General features: G+C 44.1%; 1 protein-coding gene across 1 annotated transcript in view; it reads right to left on the bottom strand.

Moving 5' to 3' along the window:
- Positions 1-6,807, bottom strand: part of EBAG9 (estrogen receptor binding site associated, antigen, 9) — a 68,684-nt gene that overhangs the window by 60,892 nt on the left and 985 nt on the right. The window lies entirely within an intron of this gene.

Raw genomic sequence — 6,807 nt, 5'->3', positions numbered from 1 at the left:
AAGTGAGCACTGTAAAAAGTTTTTTGAAATGGAGTGTCATTCAATTGACAAATGTTATGAAGGGCTGCCTTGAGTCTAAAGAAGTTGAGAACCACTGCTATACAACTAGGGACCTACTGCGAAAACTAATGGTATCTAAGGTTCCCAGGAAATATTCCACTGGCTGCAATTTCCTGCAAAAATCAACCCAAAAAAGCCCCAAATAGTTTATTTATATAGTATGCTGTTTCAGAATCTCCCAGTCCTTACCATGATACTTAGACAATGCAGCAATCCCTGCAGCCACTCACATATGTTTGAGACTTACTGTCTGCAGTGAGAGGTGGGCACTGCCTACCAATCTGTGGCAAGGGGCAGGGCTGCCAGAAAATGCCCACAAAAATCAGCTCTTCATGCAAAAATGGCTTAATCATGCCACAAGTTAAGTAGGTCCCTATATATAACCTCCAAAAGGACTTAGCTCAACTGGGGGCACACACCCACCCCCAGCTACCCGCTTCAGGCAGTTAACCCATTAGTCCAAACAGAAGAGTCTAAATCAAAAGTGAAAGTAAGATGTTTTATAAAATGGGAATCAAGAACTACATATTTTGAGTTTTAACTCTACTACACTTGGCAATATAAAAATGACTTACATTTGCACTGCCTGTTTAAAACACATTCATGCTAAAATACAAAAGCATGACAGGCAGGCCACATTCTTTGGGTAGATGTGATATCTGTTACTAGATCAACTGAGTAGTTGGAAAAAAAGTTCTTTTTAAGCTTTTGGGTGCAATCACCCTTCTTCAGGCATAATACATCTCAGTTGTTCTGGGACTCCAAGGAATGAAAGAAGCTAAATGTGTGACAGGATGTCAGTGAGAATGTAAATAGGTGGAAATTAGGAAAATAAAAAGGTAGAGCAGGGAAGGGAGGGGGAAAAAATGAGGAGGAAAAAAGCCAAAGGTAAGTAATTTACTCTACAGTAATAGATTTTCAAAGTAGAAAAGAGGCTGTCTGTTTAAAAGTAAATAGCTGGAAATTAGGAAGACAAAAGACAAAAAAGGAAGGGAGGAGAGAAGAGGAAGGGGGGAAAGAAAAGTGTAAGAGGTGAGGTCTGGCAGGTACCTGGTCAATCAGATGCTAGGCAGGCTGTAATGCATCATAAATTCAATGTCTACATTGAGTCCATGGTTTTTTGTATCCAGTAGATTTATGAAGTGAAGTTCATAGGGTCGCCTATGAAACAAGATGCCAGAAACAAAAAAAAAGCCTTACTAAAAATAAAATGCTAGCTCCCTAGTGGGAGCCAGTGGCTGCTGCAGCCCAGCCTCGCAGCCCACTGGGGGAGGAGGGAAGCCGCCAGCACAAAGGGGAGCAGAAAAAATGGTAGCCACCACTTCCACCACTGCTTGGCAGAGAGGGTTGCCTTTCATGTGATCCTGCCCCTCTCCACTAATCAACAGTGGAGGAGAGAGGTGGTGGTGTGGGGGGAGCAGTAGCCCTCGCCACCAATCAGCAGCAAAAGGTGGGGCTGCCGGGGCCCCTTGGCCAACCTGTAACAGGGGGGGGTCCTGCTACAATAAGCCCATAAAAGTGATGGCTGATGCCGCAATCTTCCCCTGAAATCACTTGTCTGGGTTGGGCCCTAGTGATCAGTGCTGCATACATAAGAAGAAAACTTATAGATATCAGTGAACAATTGTGAAATATTTCAAACCTCTCTCTCTTTCATATAGCATCAGACACCAATTTCCAAATCTATGAGCCACTATCTAGCATTATTGATTACTGTGCAGATTTCATCTGCCCCATCTGGGCATTTGTAAAGATTGCAGCTTTCAGTTGCAAACAGAATTAAGTTGTACTAATTATTCGAGAGGCAAAGAATTTTTAGGGTAACGCCATTTACTGGACCAACTGTATACCTGGAAAAGATTTTAGACAAACTTTGGGGCACAAGATACCCTTCCTCAGGTCTGGGAAAGAAGCAGACACAGCTTGAGCTAAAAAGCAGGCAGAATACTTTCAAGTTACTCAACGTGCATGATCTTGTATTTACAAACACTTAATTTAAATCTACCACAGTACTGCCCAGACACCTAGCTTCGCTGGTGTAATTTTCTTCTAAAGTAGAAAATAAATGACCACCTCAATTTCACAAACTGCACTTCAGTTTATCCAAGGAGGCCTTACAGTTCCTTCAGCATCTGCTGAAGGCTCAATTTTAAAATGGGGATATATCAGGGTAAAACTTACTTACCTGCTTATCAATCACTTTACGTATTATTTATTACTAGTTTAAAAACTAGTAATTTCTATACCCAAAATTCTATACCTCTCATTGCAGCCACTCAAAATGAAAGCAGGTGAGTAAAGCATGACAAATTATTCTCAAAAAATTCACTAAACAATATCTCTTCTTATGTGAAAGGTATTGTGTGTGTTAATGTAATACACCTAAGAAAAGTTAAACAGCTTTTGCACAGAGCAATGTTGTCTTATATATACTATATCATGTTTTGGATTCTCAGTACTTCACATTTCCATAGAACTTTACTAACAGCTAAGATAGATCAATAAGAAGCAAGATGATAAATACAACTCAGCACTGACAAATGTACGACAATGTATACGGGAAAAAATAATTTCAACCTCTTTCCCTCTAGTTTCAGCTTTTAAACCCACTGTAGTATCAGCTAGCTGGATCTTCCTTCTTCACTTGTTCTGATCCGCCATCTCTTCTCTTTTTGCAAGTCCATTCATACCTTTTTCGAAAGCATCTCTCCATCTCAGCTTTGGCCTTCCTCTCTCTCATTTTAATCTTCACCATTCTCTCTCACTCTTATTTCCTTTCCTATTTTACAGCATATGCTCCAGCCATCTCTGTCTAGCTACTGTGGTTTTTGCAATAACTTCCTTCCACCTAATCACTTCCCAGTATCAGCATTTCTGTGTCTTTCACTTAGAAGCATGACCATTATCCACCTTCCTTCTCACAGCTCAAGTTTCTGCTACACATAGCAACACCATCCCTACAAGCAGTTGTTCTTTATCTTTAGCTTCCTTGGTATCTTTGTCACAAACAATACCCGGAAACAGGGGTAGGCAACCCATGGTATGGGAGCCAGAGTGTGGCACACAAAGGCAATTTGCTTGGCACGCATGCCTCAGGGCAGGCAGCAAGGAAGCAGCCGGGGCTGTGCTGCCACAAGAAGGATCAGGTCCCTCACAGCTCCACCATCATCCATCCCCAGCACACTAACATCTTACAAATCAAGGCTGCAGGTGTGAGCAATTGTGAGCAATTTTGGCATTCTGCCCAAAAATGTTGATGACCACTGCCCTGGAGCCCTTTTCTCTTTCCTTCCATTTCATTTTAACCCTCTCACGTCCACTTCATAGTTGCTTTCATCATTCAGCGTATATCCCAACACTCAAATATCTATATCCCATTTAGGGTATTCCTTTTCCTATCCTCCATTCTATGTCTTCTCCACCTCCACAACTCACATTACTTATTTTTCTAACGTTTATTCGTAGACTACCTGCCTCTATACATTTCTACCAATCTGTACATCTTTTCTACCTCTACCATCCCTGCTGTTGTAACAAGGTCACTGACAAATAGCAGCTCCTATAGCAAGCCTTGGTGCCTCTTCACATATCATATTTATTGTTTAAACAAACAGGACTAGGCTTATCACTGAAACTTGATGTCAAACCACTCTGTTACTAGCCATGCAGTTCTGACTATTGTTCCAACCACTCTACAAACTTCACAGTCTAATACTCCTTTCACATACCATTGTTAACATACTCTCTCTCAAGGTGGGCTGTCGCATACCTTCAAAAAAAAAAGAGCACATGATACTATTTATTCCCCCGTAGAACTTTTGTTGTATTTGTCCCATCATAAATACTCCATCTACAGTTCCCTTGACTTGTACAAGTCCAGAATACATTTTTATGCATTTTTATTCTCTCTCTCACTTGCTGATCCATGATTCTTTTAAAGACTTTCATCGCTGAAAAAAAAATTTGAAATACTTGGACATATTATTGCCACCTGGGATTGAGGACTCTGAACAGTTGTTTAACAATTGTACTGAGGCCCTAAATATACTTATCCAAAGACATGCAATAGTACAGAAGTTAGGGCTAGAGATGGCTGGGAATTTTCTCAAAAAAAGTTCATCAAAATCAAAAATGTTTACATCTTCTATTAGACCAACTAAATAGCTGGCAAATTTGTTCTTTGCAAGCTATTGGGCACAAACATCCCTCTTCAGGCATACTGGTTTTGAATAAGTTCTCGTTAGAAACAGTATTCACATCCAGGAAGGATGGACAAATTTGCTCCAGATACAGGCAACCCCCACTTAATGCTGTTTCGCTTAGCACTATTTCGTTATAACAATCATTTTACATTCATACCTGATTCACCTAGAGCTCAGCAAGTTTTGTTGTAATGCTCTGGCACACGGTGCCAGATCAGCTGGCAGGCGGGCTGGAGAAGTGGCAGCGGCAGGCAGGAAAATGGAGAAATGGTGGCAGCAGGCGGGGAGGCAAGTGCGCGTGAGCATCGGGCCTGCATTGGTGCCCCAGGGCCGGGGCCGGCAGGGACACAAGGCAAGGCAGCAGGAACACGGGGCCCAGGCTGGCAGGGGCTGGCTCTATGGAGCCAAGCTGAGCTGCACCAACAGGAAAAAGAGGGAGCTGGCCTGGAGTCACTATGATTGTGACCATGGCCAGCCAGCCGGCCACCCCCCCTCCGCCCCATGGAAGGGACCAACAGCACCATCTCTGTGGCCCGGGAGGACATCAACACCATGACACCAGACAAGCTGGCCCTGAGCTACCAGATGCTCATGTCGCTGCTTCTCGGCACCCCGGTAATGAATTATGTTTATTTACATTAATTCCTATGGGAAAATGGGTTTTGCTTAATGCTGTTCTGCTTAATGCTTGGTTTTTCTGCAACCAATTAAAAGCGCTAAGCAGGGGTATAGCAAACAACCTAAGTCAGAGCAGACTTTGACTTGGGCCTCCCACATCCCAGATGAGTGCAGTAACCATCAAGCTATACAGTTCGTGTTCCTCCCTCTGGCACAAGAAGTATTTAATTATCCTGTAACACTGAGTCAGGATTGCAGACTAACTGAAGCTACTGCTTGGTAGTCAGGGCACCTGCTTTGGACTTGAGTTCCCATGCTCTGAATCAGGCAAAGCAGGGATGCAAGCCAGGACATCTCATGTCAGAGCTACTGAAAAATGCCAGGCTGCTGATTAGACTGAGATGAGATCATATTGTATAATTAAAAAAACCAAACAAACCACATACACACAAAAGAAAGATGGTATTTCTCCACCACCCCAAAACGGGACTCTTGTTATCTAGCTACCCCTTATGTGGACAGAATCTGAATACCCCACTCTAACCCACAGACAAGAAAACTCTACTCTCTTCTGAAAAAAGTTGTCATGTAACTGTTATAATGCGCTATCACAACATTATTAACTTATACCTCCATACAAGCTTTGTAATCATCTAACGTAACACAGAGTCTCTCTCACTACAATATTCAGAGGGAACTCTTGAAGCAAAGGAAGACTCAAGACACTGTGGATGTGAGCAAGCCTCGTTAGACTCATGTTGGGCTACCAGTCACTTGAAACTCTTTCCATACAAAATCATAGAAAATGAAGGTTTGAAGGGACTTCAGGAGATAATTTAGTCCAGCCCCCTGGTCAAAGCAGGACCATCCCCAACTAGATCATTCTAGCCAGGGCTTTGTCAAGCCAGGCCTTAAAAACTTCCAAGGATGGAGACGCCACTGCTGCTCCAGGCAAGCCCTTTCAGGGGCAGTGGAACTAGTCCCATCTTATCCCCACTATCACTAAGGGCTGAACTTCATCAACATGTTTGGTGCTGGGTCGAGCAATAAGAAAAGAGAAGACAGGCAGAGCCATATCTCACGAGCAACCTGAGCCAGAGGTGCGGAAGTGTTCATGAGTGAGACCCCAGAGGAAGCCAACTCCTGCTCACAAAAGCTTTAACAGCCACAACTATTGTGGCACATGTCCACGAGGGGCTAGCAGGGGAGATTATGCTTAGGGGCAACCAACATGGGCTCATTACAAGCAGGTCCTGTCAGACCAACCTGGTGGCCTTCTACGACCAGGTCACCAAATCCTTAGATGCAGGGGTAGCAGTGGGCATAGTCTTTCTGGACTTTAGGAAGGCTTTTGACACTGTCTCTCACCCCGTTCTCATTAAGAAACTGGGGGACTGTGGTGTCGACACCTACACAGTCCAATGGGTCGCCAACTGGCTGGAGGGCCAAACTCAGAGAGCGGTAGTGGATGGGTCATGTTCAACCTGGACGGATGTGGGCAAGGGTGTCCCCCAGGGCTCGGTCCTCGGGCCCACACTGTTCAACATCTTCATCAGTGACTTGGACGAAGGGCTAAAAGGACACTGTTCAAATTTGCTGATGACATTAAGATGTGGGGGGATGTGGGCACGCTAGAAGGAAGGAATAGGCTGCAATCAGACCTAGACAGGTTACAGGGGTGGGCAGATGAGAATAGGATGGGATTCAACACTGACAAGTGCAAGGTGATGCACCTGGGGAGGAAGAACCAGCAGCATACCTACAGGCTGGGGAACTCCCTTCTCGTCAGTGCAGAGACAGAAAAGGATCTTGGCGTCATCATTGATGCCAAGATGAACATGGGCCAGCAGTGTGGAGGATGCAGTCAAGAAGGCCAACCACACCTTGTCATGCAAACACAGAGGCATCTCGAGCAGGTCAAAGGAGG

Source organism: Gavialis gangeticus, unplaced genomic scaffold, assembly GCF_001723915.1.
Source record: "Gavialis gangeticus isolate Ggan-Ray unplaced genomic scaffold, GavGan_comp1, whole genome shotgun sequence".
Taxonomy (NCBI): domain Eukaryota; kingdom Metazoa; phylum Chordata; order Crocodylia; family Gavialidae; genus Gavialis; species Gavialis gangeticus.
Note: the sequence above shows the minus strand (reverse complement) of the source record. Positions and strands in the feature narration are given on the sequence as shown.